The sequence below is a fragment of the Limulus polyphemus genome, unplaced genomic scaffold (assembly GCF_000517525.1).
Source record: "Limulus polyphemus unplaced genomic scaffold, Limulus_polyphemus-2.1.2 Scaffold1858, whole genome shotgun sequence".
Classification (NCBI taxonomy): Eukaryota; Metazoa; Arthropoda; class Merostomata; order Xiphosura; family Limulidae; genus Limulus; species Limulus polyphemus.
In genome coordinates this window covers 89,085-111,052 of record NW_013667468.1, presented here as the reverse complement: position 1 = coordinate 111,052, position 21,968 = coordinate 89,085, and the positions used below count along the sequence as shown (strand labels likewise).

At 32.5% G+C, this 21,968-nt stretch overlaps 1 long non-coding RNA gene across 1 annotated transcript in view; it reads left to right on the top strand.

Annotated features, from left to right (window-relative positions):
• LOC111087194 overlaps positions 1-7,646 on the top strand; it is a 15,007-nt gene extending 7,361 nt beyond the window's left edge. Inside the window, exons 2-3 of the long non-coding RNA XR_002611916.1 lie at positions 4,429-4,520; positions 6,655-7,646. This is a non-coding gene — a long non-coding RNA (uncharacterized LOC111087194). The remainder of the gene's footprint in view (positions 1-4,428; positions 4,521-6,654) is intronic.
• The last annotated feature ends 14,322 nt before the right edge of the window (positions 7,647-21,968 follow it).

Genomic DNA, 21,968 nt, shown 5'->3' with positions numbered 1-21,968 from the left:
GATGAAAAGGAAAGATAGAGATGTTATGATGAAAAGGAAAGATAGAGATGTTATGAGGAAAGATAGAGATAATGTGGTGAAGAGGATGGATGGAGATGTGATAAAGAGGAAGGAAAGTATTTGTAATTTTTTTTTTTTTTTTGCACGACGTAACTTTTATATGATTTATATATATTACATGGCTTTCAGTTAAATCCCACATTTATCTAGAAGTAATCGGAAGAAAGAAGTGTTAAATATAGTGGCATTGCCAACTGATTTAGCTCACCTTTCACCAACAGAATTTGTTTGAGGTAAGCGGATTAAAAGGTGAAGGTACAATCTCTGTTTCTATAGATCTAACAGAAATGTTGATGAAAGATTCGTCAAACTGTAGTACTTCGTAGAACTTAAACACAATTCCAAATATTGCTTGTGTTTGGGGATTTTTATACACTCCTGAAAACTGAATTCAACAAACTACTAACATATTTATCATCAAAAAGAAAGTAATTTATTTTAGTCTCGGACTTAAAGATATTGCTTTGTTTCTACGTACAGCTATTGGTGTTTCATAGCTAATGTTTTATTTGTACTCAATGCCCTAATAAAGTAATAACGATGAGAGGGGTACAAAAACGTTATATATATATTAAAGGAAAGAATAGGTGTATTTTTGCTGTTAGTTCTTCCTTCATACAGTTTTGTGTTAACATCTGTATGCTGTACATCAAAGTTTTAATTAGTTTTTCTTTAAATCCCGTTTTTATCTTGACTTTATTTCACCATAAAACATGTTTCCCTTCTGAATTAATTCTACACCACATTAACTCTGTAAGTCTATTCATAAAGTTAATGGTTAGACGGAAAGGGGTTGTTTTCTTGGCATAGGTTATACAAATTCTATAAACAATTCATGGAAACAGTTTATTAGCTCTCTATGCTCCGTAAATATTATGAGAACAGATTGTATATTTTTCATTCAGAAGTACGAAGATCAAAGTAGCTGCACTACCACTTTTACTTAACATACGACTGTCATAGCATAAAAGTGCTGACATGTAGAAACCTATCATATTTATAAGAATCTATAAAATGTAAGCTTTAACTCTTACCCATCAATAAATAGCCTTGTAATTTACTTCAGTATTGAATGTTGAATCGAAAATCATTTATCCCCATCCGTCAAGTAAATTTATTTTGCTAATATTACGATTTATCATACTATGAATTTAATACACATTCGTAAACACAATATCGTACAATATTCTTCTGATATCTAATACTTATAGAGGTACACAACGTCTTAAAATGGGTTTTTAATTGCATAAAACTAATAAATTGTTTTTTTATAGTTAAATATCCGAAACAGAAACTGTTGACTTATTTCTTCTAATGTCCAATTATGTTATCAAATTACTTTTCCTTGTTTTCAATCCCTTTCGTTTTTCAAAGTAAAACAAAAAATAAAAAACCTTTTCTCGGCATATCAAATGTGTCTCTAAAGGTGAATTACTTTTTCTTACTAACAGATAATACCAAAAAAGTTCAAACCAGTTTTCTATACTTGCAGGATTTTAACTAATTGATATGTAAAAAATAGTAAAGGAATTTCAATGCTATTTTTAATTTTATAATAATAATAACACTAGTCGGTAGTTTTCATGGCCGTCGCTTGAATTGTCCTTATTCTATCATTTTCACGCACGGCATTTAAGGCACTATATGTTAGATCCATAGATCTATTTGAGATCTATATCCATAGATCTATGGTCTATTTGAAAAAAAAAAAAAACTTTACGCGGTCAGAAAAACAAACTCACGTAGGTGTAACTTTATTTAATAAAACCACACGTAAAGTAAACAATAAAGTATAGTAATGGTATTTACAGTAGTGTACAGAGTATGACACAGTTATGAGCGTTTAGTGTATTACACGCTTTTATGAGTTGAAACAAAAACTCCCGAAAAAGCGAAGAGCAAAACCCGTAGTAAAGAAAACATATAGCTGAAAAGTGTTTATAGCAGTCTATGAAAGGAACTAAAGTTAAATTATTGCAAAGTAAAGTAAATGTAAAATTGTAATGAAGGCAAACTTAGCTGAATATGCAGAGACGTCTCAATGTGTATTCACAAAGTGCTAAACATATGGTTTTGAATGAACTGCACATGCTTATTTTAGACCCAAATAAGTCTTCTCAGCTCATAGCAATTGTATTTAGCGTAATTATATTTTTTTAGGAAATTACATGCAGGTTAAGTGTTCTTGGTGTGAAATACTTTGCAAATAAAAAACTAAAGGTGAAATCGAAGCCAGTAGTCACGTGATGACAACGATATTGTGCTATCGTGTACCATACTCGTTGCATTAAAAAGTTTGACTAAGCAAAAACAGGTAAAGTGACTCTGAATTGAAAAGCCAATATGCAATCCGGACTCCTCAGACAAACGTATTTCTAACGATATAGATTTGTAGCGTTTGATCGAGAAATTTGGGAGAAAAATTCCGGACAGATAAACACAAGGATATTATTTATATAGATTTAAGCACAGGATTTTTCCCTCAATCAAAGAAGAAGTGAGGTTTTGGGGACGGAAAGACAGGAAAAAAAGAAATTCATTTATGGACGTTTTACATAAATCACTCGAAATTTCGAAATCTGCTTTATTCAAATATGCAATTTATATGATGTTAACTTATTTTATTCGGGAGTTATGAGCACTCAAAGAGACATAGGCTTTTGGATTAGGGGCACCACTTTACCTACCATGGTTATCCAAACGAATTGGTTATCTCTTATTTTTTTATTATTCTCAAATCAAGCTATGCAACCTTTCTTCATTGTCTGTTTGAGTTTAGAGTCTTTTTTTCTTGACCTTCTAATCTGGCGGAAGGCTACTCGTACTATAGCTACTGTCTTTATCAATACCAAACCTATTTTTGGGTTTGACAGATTGATTTGTCTAAAAAAAAAAAGCTGTCAAATGGCGATTGCATCCACATCCACAGGTTTCAAGTCGAACATCTAGGAACCTTGAACATATAAGTAATTGAGATAATAATGGCGAAGAGTATCAAAGTTTCAGTCACGGTCAGCGTGGCTTGGAGGTATCTGCTGAAAACATTGATCTTTGGTTTGACAAACAGAAGCAACGACCGGAGAAGAAGGCTCACGTAATGGATCCATCGGTTACACAACAAGATGTGTCACGGATTAGACGTAAAAAAATATGGAATGTGTCCTATTTTGGTGGAACTTATATACAGGATGTAGCATGTGGTTAACATTTGTCCGATATGGAAACTTTAAAGTGTAATCGTCATATCTCAAATATCTAATACAATTTCATGGTGAATAATATTTACTGCTGCACAATCCTTTACGTACTCGTATAGAATATGTTATATTATAACGATTTTGAATAAGTAAAGCAGCAGTTGACAAACACGAACGATATATAGTCACTGTATTAGAGCTACATTTTAATATTGCTCGACTTTACTTATGGTATTATGATCCTGTCAAACATTGATCGCTTTTTGGAATGGTAACAGCCCTTTCCGATGCAAAACATTCATACACTCAAATCATAAAGCTGTGTTCAGATTTGGAATGTAGGATTTCCAAACCAAAAGTATCTCCTATACTCAATGGTATTGGTAAAAAAGGTAATGTGGATCAACTTGAAACACCAGATCCATCCAGAAAGAAAGAAAGTTGAACTAGGTCACAGGTGAGAATCTACGAACACAAAGATCAGTGGCAAAGATCGTCCAAATGTCCCCACCAGTGGCGGCAAAGCTTTTCGCCCAATCCCAGGGCACATCAGGCTGGCTAAGATACGACAGACTCAGTAGTGATTCGGCCCGTAATGGCCAGGTGGTTAGGGAGCTCGACTCACAATAGGCGGGTCACGGGTTCGAATCCCCGTTCCACCAAACATGCTCGCCCTTTCAGCCGTGGGGGCGTTATAATGTGACGGTCAATCCCACTATTCGTTGGTAAAATAGTAGCCCAAGAGTTGGCGGTGGGTGGTAATGACTAGCTGCGTTCCCTCTAGTCTTACACTACTAAATTAGGGACGGCTAGCGCTGATAGCCTTCGTGTAGCTTTACGCGAAATTCAAAACAAACAAAACAGTAGTGATTGAAACTCTGTTTATATTATCGATTTACATGAAAACTGCCTGTTATGGTGGAACTGTATTACGTTTGTGAAGTGTAATTTTTATCATTAGTACTGAGGATAGGTAATTAATTAAGCCTAATAGCATCATAAGGTGCTCAGATAACTTTAAAAAGTATTATTTAACTACGTGGAGCCTAAAATCTAAACGTATAAATTTGTTTATAAAGAGATTTGAAGGCGATGGGACGAAAACTATATCTTCTAGCTTTTATGATCATTTTTTTTTTGTTTTAAAATTTAGACTGAAACTCCATTTCAGCTTTGAAGATTCACGTGAGTTCTCAGACTAAAGAAGTACTGAATAACTTTGGATCGTTTCGCTTGGAACTTCGTGGAGAAGTGGAAATGAAGGTATGTTCAACATTAATGAACCAAATGATGTGCCATTTAACATCAAATGAACCGTTTTTATTTTAAAAATGAAAACGATTATAGTATTTTGTTTGTCAATTCGTTTGTTTTTAACGTTCATGAATTAGCCTTCATGATAATATTTTTCTTGTTTTGGATCTTCGCTTATAATATTTTTTGCGATTGTGTTACGAGCCGATTAACTTCGGAGTTATTTTGTTTTCAAAATGTTCTAATAAGTTATTTATTCAATGAAAACAATTTTTATTTTCCAAAAATATTGTATTTTAATTTGATTATTATAAGTTTTTTATACTAGTTTGAGGTGACAAAAATTTTTTATCTTGAAACGATTATGCTCTAAATGATTGATATGAATGATTTGGCTTCACTTTTCACTACCAGTTTTTGAACTTACTGTAGCTCTGCGCGATTTACAAATTCTGTGATTTATTACTTTTTCACTTATAAATTTTTATCAGTTTTGAAATCTTAATTTTTGGATGTTATATCACGGGTTTCCAAACCAAGGTTATATATTCTCGACTTTGAACGATTTTGAATTTTTACGATATCACTGATGTCAATAGAGTTGTATTAATACATTACACTTATACATCACGTGCGATGTCTGTAGCACATGAATATATTTTTTAAATTTAGAACAGAATTTCAGTCAAAGTTTGAATTTCAACGTATCATGTACTGAATTTTTGAATTAGTGATTTTGACAGTTTACTATTTTTTTCCCCGAATGAAAAACGTTGACGTTCTAAACGCGGAAGCACAACTATAAATAATAATTTCTGCATGGCATATTTTCTACTTGTAGGTGTGCTGAGTTCATTCAATGAATAAATATTTAACATCAACACTTTTTTAATACGTTTTAGCTCAGCTTGGAATTTATGCGACAGTTTTTAAGCACACTAGAACTTTGTGCTTATATAATACAAGTCAGTCTTTACGACAATACAGCCTTGTTTCTGCAGGTTTACTGTATATACAGTCTTGTTTAAAAATGAATATAACCCGAGTGCTTTCGAAAGATGGACCTTTCTTCTTCGGTTTGCCCCTGAAAAAGAAAGGTCCATCTTTCGAAAGCGCTCGGGTTATAGGGTTTTTACTCATTTCTATCAAGACTTCTTGAACCTACGTGTTTTTCTAACAGCATGAATACAGTCTTGTTTACTCAAGTTCACTATTTATGCAGATTTACAATAAATATAACCTTGATTATGCAATTCTACTGTATTTATTCACGTTTACTGCATATAAAACATTGTTTATTAAAGTTTACTGTATATACAGTCTTGTTTACTCAGGTTCACTATATATACAGCCATATGTATGCAGGTTTACAATAAATATAACCTTGATTATTCAATTTTAATGTATTTATTCACGTTTACTGCATATAAAACATTGTTTATTAAAGTTTACTGTATATACAGTCTTGTTTACTCAGGTTCACTATATATACAGCCATATGTATGCAGGTTTACAATAAATATAACCTTGATTATGCAATTTTACTGTATTTATTCACGTTTACTGTATATAAAACCTTGTTTATTCAGGTTTACTGCATATACAGCCTTGTTTATTCATGTTTACTGTATATAATCGTTATAATACTTCTGTTTTTTTGTATCCAAAAAATTGTAACCCGAGGTGGTCATTTTTTTTCCACAATCAATACAACTCTATTGTGTCATTTATTAATGTAATTAACAAATAAATTAAGAACAGAAAAAGTATCATCAACATATCACCTGTTATAAATTGTTTGAATTTAGTGGATCCTTGTTTGTTTCCATAAAAGCTCAATAAAGTTAACTTGTAATGGTTTCGTTCTAAGAGATTGGAAAATGAGAATCAATACGGCTGATAGCTCTTCAAAATCCATTATTGAATTTAGAATTTTTCAGTCTGCTAGTTGATGCTATTTTCAGTAAGCGCTATATAAATAGCTAAAAAAGCCATGATTTAAGGATTTGAAAAAAAAAATTATTGGAGTTATTTTCAGAAAAGGTGGATATTGAACAATGTAATCTGAATCCTTTAGAATAAACACTGAATTGTGTTGAATGTATATGAGATTTTAAGTAATACGTATTTCGTGTCCTGACAGGGAAAGGGGAAGGTTACTACTTACTGGCTTTTAGGAGAAGAAAAGACAACAAATTCCGCCGAACAAACAACAGTGCCAACAAGTAAAGACAACAAACATAATTCAAAAACTTAAGCCTGATTAGTTACAATTGAAACTTTTTGTTTCAACTCAAAGATGTAACCGGACATTTAAAGCCTGATTTGTTGAAATGAAGCTCTATTCCGTTACTGTATTACAACAAAAAAAAAACCTAAACTATTTTTAAGGTAACATTAAATTATTAATAAATGTATGATTAAACACTTTTTAGGGAATCTAATGTACTGTTTATGTGTAGTCACATAAAGTCTGCGAGAACTATGTTTCGATAAAATAGGAGAACCCTAGCACAAAATTTAAATTACATTCGATATTCATCTTTTACCCGAAATACATTTTTTTGGGTAAAACAATATTATTTTATTTTTGTTTGTTTCAATAACACTAATACAATATAACAAAAGTAAGACTTTTTTTCTGAGTTTTTTATCTACGTACTTTTTCGAATACATAATTCTATAACAAACAATGACTCTGCAAGTCTGCTGTTAACCTGTGTTTGAACTAAACGATATCAATTTATACCAAAGATATCTGATTAATTAATAGCAACCATTCATGTTAAATTAAGGTTAACTGGAGGTTGAATCAGTTCTTTCTTGCAGTCAGTAAAGATAAATTGTTCACAATCTAGGTTACAAGTACTTCCATATAGATTAACAATATTTTCTGTTTCGATAACGTGATGTTTAAGTAAAGATACAGAGAATTACATTAACCACAATCTTATCGCATTTGATCCTAAAAACACATTTTATATTATATTTATATTTAAAATCACTGATTTAAAATTGTATGTGTTGGTGGTTGGTGAAAATTATTAAATCTAAGTTATCCTGTATAGTGTTATAAATCAGGGAATCTGGTTTACTTTGTAATAGAATGTTATATTTTATTTGAGTAAAAAAAATGTTATGAATATCCTTGACGTTCTTCCAAGTTTTTAAGTAACAAAATTCAAATAAAATTTAGAAATATTTCAAGTTTCAAACATTGAATATTTTGAGTGCATGCCTAAAACACTAAACGAAATATATTATTTCTAAAATATAAATTCATTTTTTTTTACTTTTTAAGGCACCCTTCCGTTGTAACTAATATTAAAATAATACCATATTTTACATCAATGATAAATACAAACTGTTCTCAACGTATCCATAAAATGTTTACTTGTTTGTTGTTAAGCGCAAAGCTACACATTGATTTATGTGCACTGTTTACTGCTGTACCAGCGGGGAACTCTATTTACATAAAATAGTTACTTTCTGACATTAAAGTGGCGAAAACATTTTACGTTACCATTAATTTCAATTCGTTGAAAACAACCCACCTTTCTGTAACCGTTTTTATGCGTTAAATATATAATTTACAGCTTTGTTTTCGGGTAGTAGCGTTATTATTATCTTTACGTTGAAAATTAATTATAATTTATATTTTCTTTAATACAGAATGATTTTTTACGTATAATTACACATGTATTGCGACAAAGTTTCTAGACAAAAAATGTTTAATTTTCTAAAGAATTTCTCTTAATACAATAAAACCAATATTTTTTTAATGAACTGACATGATCACTAAATATCAGGCCATGTGCGAGAAACCGAACAAGGAATGTTCAGTTTTTTATTTCATTAGGAGGAGGGGAACAAAATCATATGGCAACTAGCGAATATAATACTCGAAAGATTTAGGCAGGTGTAACAGAGTTCAATCTTAATGTATATGTTTTAAACAATTAGTTTGTATGCCTACAATACCAGTATTATTAGTGTTCTTATGGAAAGATTTCCAAATTTTAATGATACATGTTACCCTTCGTATGTATACACACACATAAATACACACATATATACATATATATATACATGTATATGAGAGAATATTGTATTATTTTCTATATGATTTACTAATATCAATCCCACATAATGAAATTCAGTTTTCGTCATAATTCGTACATTGGACCTTTTTACGAAAGGATTTATTTGTATAAAAACAAATTTCAAAAATTCTTTGTATCTTTTCTTTCTTAACTCCTATTAAAACTCCGTCTGTTGAAATAATTTAATAAATATAAAGCATTTATTAAAGTTGTATCGAATACTTATTTAAAGAGATTCCCCACAGCAATCTGCTTACGAATATAACCTTCTTAAAAAGTCACAAATAACCTTTCTAGAAGTTGTATTTTTTTTTTTTTGCATCTTTCGTAAGCAGGTGACATCGGAATATTCACTGCAATTATAGCGTTTACAGTATTTAAATTAACGTTTAGGAAAGCATTTGTTTCATCTTCGAGACAAAGAGCATTGATTTTTTGCGATATTGGTAATAATATATTAGCAGTCTAAGACATTCTTGTCATCTCCCCAAAATTCATTAACTTTTCATGAGTTTCACTCATAGTCTTTATAACAAATTCTGTCTTACCATTCGGAGTGCAGAGAATGTGACGAATGGAAAGGCAGCGGAACTGTAGACATTAAGTAGGAAAATAAGAACATCTGCCTTCAGCTTGACAGTCTAATACTTTGATATAATCGTATAACCAAACTTTTCCCCCCTATTCTGTATTTTAATATATTGAAAACTTGTTTAAAGTTCACATAACACAATACTGTTTTCGTACAAACATACAGCTATCAGCTATTTTTGAAATGAAAAATGTCAGATGAATATATATATATGTCCAGTTGTTTTCTTTTGTTATTTAACTCGGATTTTAGTTTTAATATACTTTTATCTTAACTTAGTTTGTTAGATGAGTTCAAATATTTCTCGATAAAGATTTATTGAATTCCATTTAATATCTGTTTCATGTTTGTTGATAAAGACACCCAATATATATATTATGATCGATTTATTACCTGTTATGGTGTCAAATTTTCTGCTGGATACAACTTGGATTTTTCATCTGTTTATTAAATCATTGCACTGAATTTTTCCGACATGTTAAAATGTTTTATTGTTCTATTTACGCTAGATATTAGTTCGTAACAAAAATTATTAGTTCTGTATTTTAAGTGTCAATTTCCTGTGACTAATATCTCAATACCCCCTTCCCAGTGAGAATGTCACATTTGAAGAACAATCGTATATACTTTCTCAAAACAAAGAATGTGTCTGTGTGTACGTCCTGTTTAACGCGTAACGCTACACAACGGGCTATCTGTGATCTCTCTACCACGACGAATCTAACCCTGTATGTTAGCGTTGAAAATCCATAAACGTACCGCTGATCCGCTGGGGACCTCAAATAAAGAAAATTTTACATGATGTATCAATCCTCCTTCCCTATATTCTACCGTTCTACTGTATTCATAAGTAGAAAATTAGATAGACCCTGGTGAATTTTCTTGTTATAGCATTAGTTCATAAATATATTATGCTAAAAGGCTGAAATAAAATATATAAGAAAAGAAACGTTTATGAATACCATAAAGTATCCAAGTTGATTTTGCCTTAGTTAATGAATGTTAACCATAGAATGTTAACTTAAAAAAACGGAATAATGTATCATATTTAAGGTAAATATAAATGATTTTCCTTCTTGTTTAGCCATGTAACAATTAGTTACGAAATGCTTTAAGCTCCAGGTTAACGTTACTAACAGCATTTTTACAATACCTATATATTGAAAATAAATAATTTTTATTATTTTATACTGGACATATTCTCATGATTAATTTTTACTGAACTGTAGATGAACGTACTTCATCCACAATTTCAGGACAAGACATTATGCTGTTGGTTATACAATTTTGAATGGACAGAACATTTCTTGAGAGATGTCACACAGGCCTAAGTTGTGCTTCTTATGGAGAAAATTCTGAGAGCTAGTTAAATGTAAGAATAATAATAATAATAAGACCTTTGGATTCTTCGAATCTTTAGAACGAATGCTATTTTCATTTTTCTTTTCGAATCATATTTTTTCTTAGTGAGAACCTACATTTATTTTCTTCAAAGTGTTCGTGCATATGTGCATATTAAAACATTGATATTTAATTACGCGCATACACATAGCCTTTGTGATGTAAAAAGGGAAATCGTAAAAAATGTGCAACATTAACATTTCATTTTTACACGTTTACTTATATTCAGAAATAGTTGTCAAACAATAATTTTGTATATATTTTCCCCGAGCATGAAATTAAATCGCCTCATTGTTTAAAGTACTCGCTGAATTTATGAATTGTCTCACTATTTTTGTAAAGTATATGTTATATGTAATCTAATTTATGTTCAGTTTATCTTGAAGGCAATTTCCTTAATTGTTCCTTGATCACTAAAATTCTAAAGTTTTGAATCAAACTGTTCTTGAGTATTAAAATTTTAAAAACTGTTTAAGCTTTGTGTATTGTTTATATCAAGGTAGTGCCAAAATAAAACGACTTATTGGTGTTACTTTTATGATTTTTTTTATATTAACAGACACACTTTCAATTTATATTAATAATTATTTTTGAACACAAATGCGATAACAACTTATTTAAAACTAAAAGTATCATCAATAAACACAATTTGATTGCCCTAATGAACCACATTTAATGTTACTTAATGTAGTACAGTCTTAAAGAACTGACCAAGTGAGAATAGTCATCAATATGTACGATACAAAACAGTTGGGAGCTTGTTTGTTTTGAAGTTAAGCATAACTCTACACAATATGCTACCTGCGCTCCGCCCACCACGGATATCGAAAGTCTATTTCTAGTGTTATAAGTCTGCAGATATACCACTATGCCTCTGGGGGCAACAGTTAGAGGACTCTCAATTTATAAAAATAAAATTGTATTAAGTTACCATTTCATTACTCTTTCTTTTTTAACAGTAAGTTCTACTGTAAATCCAAATGTTATTTCAACGTTTAAATTCCTCAATTAGACATTATTGTCTTAGTTTGTCGAATTGCACCATCGATCAAAATAAACCTCTTTTTTTTGTGGGCAAATTCCATATAAGTTTGATTATCTTGTTTTCGATAACCTCAAAACTTTTGACGATAAGCTACTGGTACTAACCCGTATGCTTTGAGAATAGCTGCTTTAACCTTATCATAATTCGTACAATCTTCTGAAGAGAGAGTGCCATAAGCTTCTTGTGATTTACCAGTTAAAACACTTTGTAATAATAATGACCATTTTTCTGTGGGCCATTCCATAGCATCCTTCTCAAAATGTTGGAAATATTTATCAACTTTACTTTCATAAAATGTTGGTATTTTAACGTATCGATTAATTTCAAAGTTGTCATTTTGCCATGGTCGATCGGAGTTGAATCCAATTTCCATTTCTTTCAGTCTAATTTCTTTTTCGGCTTCAATGCGAGCTTTTTCGGCCTGGAGACGTCTATTTTCTTTTTCAGCTTCGATACGAGCTTGTTCTTTCTCAGCTTCAATACGAGCTTGTTCTTTCTCAGCTTCGATACGAGCTTGTTCTTTCTCAACTTCGATACGAGCTTGTTCGGCCTCGAGACGTCTATTTTCTCTTTCAGCTTCGATACGAGCTTGTTCTTTCTTGGCTTCGATACGAGTTTGTTCTTTCTCAACTTCGATACGAGCTCGATTTGTTTGAGTTTTAACTGTATCTCTAATTTATCTTTATCACTCAACCCCGATTGGCTAGTAGAGACACTAGAATATTCCTCTAATGCTTCCTCAGGCAACAAATCATCATCGACTAGTATTTCGATAATACGCTTTTTTAGCACATTTTTTCTCATTGATCTTTTAACTTCTAGTTCTAAAACGTTGGCAGTTTCGAACAATTCATTGTTGTTATATCTTTCTAGTTGTTCGAGGGAGGGTGATTCAAAAAACTCTTGATAATCAGACATGATCAAATCTTGTTGTAACTGATAGATATAAGTTGAATTGTGATTTAAATTTTAATTTAGATCGAATTTTGTATCTGATTCAGATCTCGGACACGAGCCTCTATATATTATGTTACGTATTACAATTTCGAATGGTTTGAAACCGAGCTAAATGATAGTTTAAATTCAGTAGTTAAATAAATGCTGATATGTATCCAATTTATGATATTTGGCAACAAGATTTATACATACAGTTTCTTTTTTAATACAAACATATTTTAATATATATAAACAACAATACAATTTACAATAACAGTTATTACAAGTAGTTATTACAAACAATGATTTATATACAAATGTTTTACAAATTTACAAGCAATATAAAGTATTATTTCTAATCTGGAACTTCCTTGATGTATTATGAAGAGTTCACGATGAGCGAGTTAATTTCAAGTTGATGTAGACACAATTCCCTTGTAAGGAAGCTAGCTAACTCTGTGAAATTCAATGATCGCACGCCGATTTTTCCTACCGATGACGTTAGGTAATGTTTTCGTAAAAGTACTAATGCCTGATGTGAATCCACTGAAGTTAAATGATTTGTAATGTTCAACATTTATAAACGTTCCTGATCAAATATCTGAAGCTCCCGATTAATAAGCGTTAATCACAGTTATAGCTTACGAAGGTTATAGCACACCAATTACAGTAACTCAATAATAGATATTCTTTTTTTTTTTGGCGCGTCGCGTTGATTATATTTATAGGCGTGTGGAGAGTTTCTCGAAAATTCAGATTACGTAAAAATACAAAGCTACACTAACGTTTACGTACACGCATATATTGTTGATTCTTACCCTCGAGAATCTTCTACAACTTTAGAGAATAGGTGGAAGTTTCGCAATACATATTTAACATTATATGTTATGTATATTTCTAAATATAAATTTAATTTAAACAAACATCGATACTAAAATAAATATAGAATAATAGATCTGTCACAACATACTTCAATTAAACAACATTTGTGATAAAAAAAATCAAGTAAATTGTAGATTTTTCTTCCTACATTCCTCTTGAGTTTTTCATTTCGAATCCTAAATCAAAGTTGTGTAAAAATAGCATTTAAATATATTTTTGCCTCTCACAAGTCACTGCCCAAAGGCTTTTCGTTCAATGCCAGAACTCGTCAGTTGGGATGAACGTAGCGAGACAAAAATTTCTTTAAAGTGCTATTTAGATATGGCTTTAAAATATATGGCTAAAACCGTACTTGTGCAGTACTTCTTATAATAACTCAGCTCACATCGTTTAATTAAATTAACTATAAAAACAAAATTAATGTGTAGTATAATTTTTTACTCTTGCATAACGAGTCTGTACTTATTTCGTGGCCCAGCATGGCCAGATGGTTAGGACGCTCGACTCGCAATCTGAGGGTCGCGGGTTCGAATCCCCGTCCCACCAAACATGCTCGCCCTTTCAGCCGTGGGGGCGTTATAATATGACGGTCAATCCCACTATTCGTTGGTAAAAGAGTAGCCCAAGAGTTGGCGGTGGGTGGTGATGACTAGCTGCCTTCCCTCTAATATTACACTGCTAAATTAGGGACGGCTATCGCTTTGCGCAAAAAATTCAAAAAAAAAACTTATTTCGTTTTGTCATAATACACTGCCAACAAATGCGTATTCTTCTCGGTGATAAATAGGCTTAAATTACTTTTCATTTGTTTCATTCTGTTTTTTATAAATACATTTTGGTATTAATTTTTATAAATGTTATAATTAGAATCCGCAAGATAAAAATGTATGTTACGTGCACAATATACGTAATGCCTTTAACAACTCAGTGACTATAAATTACATGGGCCTGCGATGGTTTTGAAATTTTTACATTTTCTTCGGAAATTCCTGTACACTGAATCCGAAAATGATATCCATTTTTCTCCATCGTGTATAGCTTTCTCGAGAAACGTCTCATATGTACTTTTACATAAGTGAACCATTTTCATTGAAATCAGGTCACATTTTGTTATGTTTAAAATGTTGACAACCACTGGCTATAGATTTCTATAGACCAATCGCGATGTGAGAGTTTTATCGATCGTTCTAGAACCTAAACATAACAAACATGATAATAAAAAATGTTTATTGGGGTTAACGAAATATAAATTTGATCCAAGTCAGTATTTTTTCTTCCCTATTTATAAACAATCCTTACGTGATAGGAAAAAAATTAATATTTTTTTTTCGAAATCTGCGTAACTGAATTTTGGAAAATCCGTTTTAAAACCAAAACAACTTTTATGATCTTTAAATTCGCAGACCTGAATTATTTGTATTCAATAAGTTTAAGAGAAATATTCTTAGTTAGTAATGTACACCTTTCAAAGGTTCACTAATTTGTATTTTTTTTTTATGATCAACTAAACACAAATATAACGGAAGATATAGTGAAATTCTTAATTTTATGTAAAAGTGTTATTTACTTAACTTACATTAAAGCTTAAATATAGAAAAAAAATATTTCTTTGTTTGTGCTTCTTACCACTTCCACAAAGTTTGGTATACAACAAGCAATTGTAATGCACAAAGAGTTTCATACCATCATTCCAAACTTGAATAATAATGTTATCATACAAGATAAAAGTTAAAACAAGTAAAAATTGAAACCTGAAAAGCACCAGCAGTTTTTGTTGTACTAAAGCATGTAAAAATACTTAGTCCTAATTAAATGCCCCCAGTGGCACAGCGGTATGTCAGCGGACTTACAACGCTAGAATCCGGATTTCGATACCCGTAGTGGGCAGAGAACAGATAGCTCATTGTGTAGCTTTGTGCTTAATTTCAAACAAACAAACAAGCCTGATTAAATATCCTGCTTTTACGTGATATGAAAACTTAACAACAAAATATTTCATATCAACGCAATTAGAATAAGCAAAAAAACCCAGTGACTTTGTTAAACTACAGTGTATTATATCGAATGTAAATATTTTGACAACAACTTTTAATCTTTCCTCCCAGTCGCTAAACGGTAAGCCTGAAGACCTATAATGCTAAAAATCGGTTTTCGATACTGGTGGTGAGCACAGCACAGATAGCCCATTGTATAGTTTTGTGCTTAATAATAAACACTTTCAAACTCGTAATAAGCAACCCCTCTCCTGTTTTTCATGTTAAAAAAAGACTACAGTAAAATATCTGTTGTTTTACTATCTGTCACTTCATGCTTATGATCCAGACACACTGTTTGCCATTAAAGCTACACATATAAGATATATGTGTTCCTCCCACCAATTTTGGGCGTTAGAAGCCCTCAAACTTACCACCGAGCCACCGGGGTATCAGGTAGACTAAAAATATTTTATTACTAAAACAGCTATTAAATTTACAGAGAAAGTCTCTGACCATTTCATAAAAACATTTTTGTAATAGTCTAATATTTTCGAAATTACAAAATCTAACTTGTAGATTTTGTTTCAATTTTTTTACTTCTAATATAGATTTTTTTTTCATTTTTTTTACTTCTAATATAGAATTTTGTTTGTTGTTCAGCATAAAGCTACATAATAGGCTATCTGTACTGTACCAACCACGGGTATTGAAAACCGATGTTAGCATTATAAGTCTTCAGATTTGAGCCACTAAGGGTGGTGGGGGTTATGAAATAGTACTGGATTCTTTTTTATTGAAAAATTTCTAAGCGAAAGAACTTTCTAAAAGACCATGGTCTTTCACAAATTCCTGAACCTAAAACAAAAATCGACTAGATAATAATACAAGCGAAACGATATGTTACGACCCAAAACTCCTTAAGAAGAATATCTACTACCTAATTTGATAATGTAATTATTAGAACAAAAATGTATATAAGAATAAATATGTAGATATTTAAAAAAATTATTTTTATTAGGATCATTAGTCATTATCAGGTTCATTCTTACATTTTCGGAATAGTTGGAACGGATTGTATAGAAACTACATTTTGAAATTCTTTGGTGTTTTGTAAGTAGTGGGATGTCGTCGAAAACTGATCGCTTTTGGAGAAGGGTACGTAAAAGCCTTTCCAATGGAAAGCATTCATACATTCAGATCATAAAGATGTGTTGAAATCTAGGATATATTTTGTATTTAATGTCATTGGAAAGTGGATTAGCTTGGGGAACCAGGACAATCCAGAAAGGGGCCTGCATGAAGTCGTACTCCAACCCGGAAAAGCAATGTGAGCTGTCTTGCAACAAGTGAAAAATCCGTGAACACAAAAGTAAGAAGGAAAAGCCATCCACGTGTTCCCAGGCAACATAACAACAATAATCTCCGTCTGGAAAATCGACACACGTCACGTGCACACAAGTTGTTTCCACTAAATATCCTTTCAATTGTCGCATATCTCAGACAGATAGACAATGAAATGGGTATTTAAGCTATTCTATACTATAACATATTAATTTAGTCTATGGATATCAGTGGGATCAGACCATTGAACCGTCCTGGAAAACCGTCATCCTCGTACACTAGATGGATTTTGAAAAGCAAAAAAGAATGATGAGTTGTGTATTTTGACATTAGTCTTAGGACAAAACCTTTTGAAACAATGCTGCAGGACTATTGTCAAGATGCACGACCGTCAGATAGAGCATGACCATGGTGACACGCACTGTACGAAGTGGTGAGGCGTCGTAAACATAATAGAAAGCTTTAGTTATTAAAGATATTTCGAGATTCAATAGAATGGAAGTTTTGATTATTCATACCACAGAATTTTGTTTTCAATGACTGAAGTAAAACAACACTACTTTAACACCTGAAATATGGTGTCAGTGACACTGTAATTAAATTTTAGTTTACTCTATAAAATCATGCTAGTAGAATGCCCAAAATGGAGTAGCTTAATCAGAAATATCAAAAATCCTTTGCTGTTACTTTTCGCCTATAGTGTTTCAGTAAGGGTATATACCCTATTTTTTTCATTAACGTTGTCTGAAAGTAAATGGCTGAACTAGCACAACTGTGTGTATGAGGAGTAAATAACATAGGGCAATCATTCCAAAGTGGAACGATTGCCCAGAAAACGAGCAAAATCATGTACATACATTTTAATTAGTGGAAGATATATTTTTGTATAATTCCTTTAAAAAACCTGGTATCTTAGTTATTATGCAAGCATCAAGATTGTGCTTTGTTCTTTGTTTGTTTGTTTTAGAGCAAAGCCACATGGTCTATCTGCTGTGTCCACCACGCAGAATTAATCCCCGGATTTTAGCGTTGTCCATGGGGGAACTCAATATCATGCATAATCAAACCTTGAATCAAAATAATCTGATTCTGTAACAAGAAAATATCAAAACGTAACCATCTTAATATCAGCGACTAATCTGTTTTATAAATATAATATTTCCTTAAAAACTAGATTAGATCAGGTTGCAATGCACGTAACAACTCTTAATAAGCCGAAAGAAGTGTTACGTGACATGTAAATCAATGAAAAAGTTTACATTTTTAAATAAGTGCGAATACGATCCAAGACCAAGTGTTCAGAAGGTAAGTTTCAGTATTTCGTGTGTTTGAGTCACTAAGCATATTATTATTTCCAGTCAACAATATATTACAGAATGTACCACTATTCAAATACTTAAGATAAAAACGGTATTTTCAATACAATTCAAACTATTATACCTTTGAATGAAAAGTATATATCATACAATTTCTTAACCCTTCTATAGCGTCTAGCCACTTTATTAAAGAGCTTCATCTAATATCAAACTGGACCTTTTTTTTATGATAATAGACTATTCTTAATGTGGTATAAACTTCGCAAGATGCCGAAACCTAAGTATCTTGTTCGATTTTTCTTCAATCAATATGGTATAATTATCAATGATGAAAAATGGAGTTTCTGAACTCACGAATAGAGGGCACTTTGAATGCTGCACATTTTAGACCGGCTTCAAGTTTACAAACTCAAGACTCTCACGAAGTATCATCTCTACTTTATCCACAGCTCTCTTCACTATAGTAAAATTGTCAGTCAAGATCACAACGTTCCATTCATTGTGCACCAATCTAGATGTCTTACTGTATTATTGGAGATTGTTTTTTATTCTGTTGACAGAAACCTAGTGATGGATTTAACGTATTCCTCAGCACAGAAAGATGACATAAAACATATATATACTACACACGATTGCTTACTGTTAGGATCATACTTTTAAATCTAAATAAACTCTTTTGTTCTAAAAACAGGTTTCATGACACGTCTAACTTGAACCTGTGCGTTCTGCCTAACTGGGAGTAGTTAGCTATTTCCTTATAAACACAGAATATTTCCTTGTATAAATTAAAACAAAAATAACTGTTTTTCCTTACGACGGCAAATTGAAAAAAAAAGAGAGTAATAATTTTTATCAATAAAGACAGTATATAATTCATTCTATTTTCAAACTTTCTGAATCTTTCCTCTTTCTGCGTGTAACTTAGCAACGATACTCATAATTCTACAAGCCTGGCTAAGTAGAATTTTAAAAGTCTTAAACACAGAACTATAAAATATAAAATGGTTTACGATAATCATCCATTTCGAAACTACTTGGGTCATTATGTATGTAAAAATGGTCATTTTAACTTAACCGGTGAACTTAACATTTGGATGCTTATTATTCAAAACAGATAGAAATTCATCTGCATGTTCTTGTCATTGAAAATACCAAATGTATCGTCCGTATACGTGAAGTTTGTAAACAAAGTAATTTAAAAGAAAAAGGACAATTTCCCAGGACTATCTTTCATAGTAGGTTAAAACAAAATAGCCATGACAGCTGGAAGCTTAGTCCCATACTGACTCCATTAACTTGATAATAAATAAAACTTTTTAAAAGTAAACAAGTATTTGGATAAGCTATACCGTTTCTGAGCAATAAATAAGTTATATTAACCCCTGTGTTAATAGTTCCTTGTCTAGTAAAACTAGCTGGATAAACATCACTATTGTTACGTATCTGCTTGTTTGTTAATTTCCGGTATAAATTCTATCCGAGGAACTTCAGCGATACAAGTCCCTTCTTTATTAAACCAGTTTATTCTTCGTCGATACAAACTTTTAGTACACAGTAATTCCATAGTCAGTACGTTTCTCGTCACTTTAAACTTAACTACTTTTATAATACACGCTATAAATCACAGCGATTCACAATCTCGATAATTTCGCTTTCTATGAGTGCAAAACACACATACACTAGCTCGAAACAGAATCGTAAATTACCTGGAACTCTCTTCATTCATTCCCGCAGACTTTCTGTGCCATGCTTATATACTAACGAAGGGGGCGTCTCGAATACACTCGGGCCTCCCCAATCATTCATAATCATTCGAGAAAATCATCACGTGTCATCAGCGTTACATGACTTTCGCCATCGTATCACTGCCTCTTCCTTAGTATTGTTCGTCCCGAAAAATAGCCACTTACATTAAATCAACAGATAATTAACAAAAACTTAATTAAATGTACAGAATTGACAAACATAAAATTAAAATACAACAAAATCTCTTAATTTTACAGGATGTTTCTTCTTACTGGTCTCCGTCTCATTGGCTTCTGCTTCACGTGGGATTCATCTGCTCCATCAGGAGATGTCCCATTATCGGTAGCAGTCACATCAGTGGTAGTAACTTCATTAACGGCTTCGCTGTTTTCGTTCTCAAAACCTTGTAGAGTTTCTTCTTCAACAGTGGCTTTTTCAGTGGCAGGTTGTTTTGGCCGAACGGCACACTACCTTATGTCTTGATATTTCTTCACATATGTTTAGAAGGTCTACTCCACATATTTGCTTACATCTGTATAGTGGGTCTACTCCACATATTTGTTTACATCTGTATAGTGGGTCTACTTCAGATATTTGTTTACATCTGTATAGTGGGTCTACTCCAGATATTTGTTTACATCTCTTTAGTAGGTCTACTCCAGATATTTGTTTACATCTGTATAGTGGGTCTACTTCAGATATTTGTTTATATCTGTATAGTGGGTCTACTCCAGATATTTGTTTATATCCGTATAGTAGGTGACACGTCTTCAGCAGCGTCATGTGTTCTGTTGTTCATTCCATTCCAAATGAAAAGTCCTGGACCATGATAATGTCAAAGCCTGTTGACATGCACCACCTTCGGCTTACCCCGCCGACCACATTTTATTAGGAAAGCCATGTCTGAGAGACGATCCACTATGTCATGTGGGCCTTCCCATGAAGAAGACAACTTAGGAGGTTTCCCTTTGGTCTACCTGGGATTATACAACCATACCTTGTCTCCTGGTACAAAGCTGACTTCAGTAGATATCTTATCATAACTTCATGGAATCAGCAGACGTTTTTAAGTTTGAATGCACTTGATGATGAATATCATCCATCCTTTCAGATACCTTTGTTGGAATGTATTCAGTGGCTTCATGCTCAGCTGTTCTATAGGCCATTAACAGTGGAGGAAGTAAGACATCCCAGCCATCTTTGTGGCTATTACAAAACTTTGCCAATTCCTGTCCCAGTGTCCAATTGTACTTTTCTACCATCCCATCAGACTGTGGGTGAAGTGGCGTTGTTCTTGTCTTTCGTATGACAAACAACTTGCAGTATTCATGGAACACAGTTACGGCCTTGATCTGAATGCAGTTCGTATGGCATACTAAACCTGAAGAAGAAATCACAAATAGCCGAAGCTAGTGAAGTAGCTTCCTGATTTGGTATTGCATATTCCTCAGGCCACTTGGTGAAATAATCCATCACCACACAAATGTACCTGTTTCCAGCACAACTTTGGGGCAAAGGACCAGCAATGTCAATGGCTACTCTTTCCATTGGAGCACGTCCCTAATGCTTGGATCCCCATTTTAGAACAACATGTACTGCAGGTCCTGCACCACTCTTCTACATCTTGCCTCATACCTATCCAGTAAAATCTCTGCCGTAGGTGACTCAATGTCTTCTTAACTCCAAGATGTTCTCCTGTTAAACTATCATAAGATTGACGCAGCACAACTTCCCATAACTTTCTCGGTATAACTGTTTACCAGGTCGACACTTTCCCATGTGCAGTTTCCCATCTCTGGACAAGAATATCGTCTTCAAGCTTCAACTGGTCCCATTGTGCCCAATAGTTCTTTGTCACAGTGCTTAAGCTAGACACCTTCTCCCAAGCAGGGTGCAAAACACTTGCTTGTAGAAAATAAATTATTGGCTTCAAATCTTGGTCTTTCTCCTGCTCTGCTTTAATATGTATACCTGGTTCCACTTCACCATCATCAACTCTTACAGTCAGCATGACTTCAGCTTGATGGCACCAGGTTAGTTCAACCTCTCTTTTTGCAGCAATGTCTGCAGTCATTTTTGCAGGGTCTTCGGCTCAGTCCGTCGGCATTTTCATGAGATT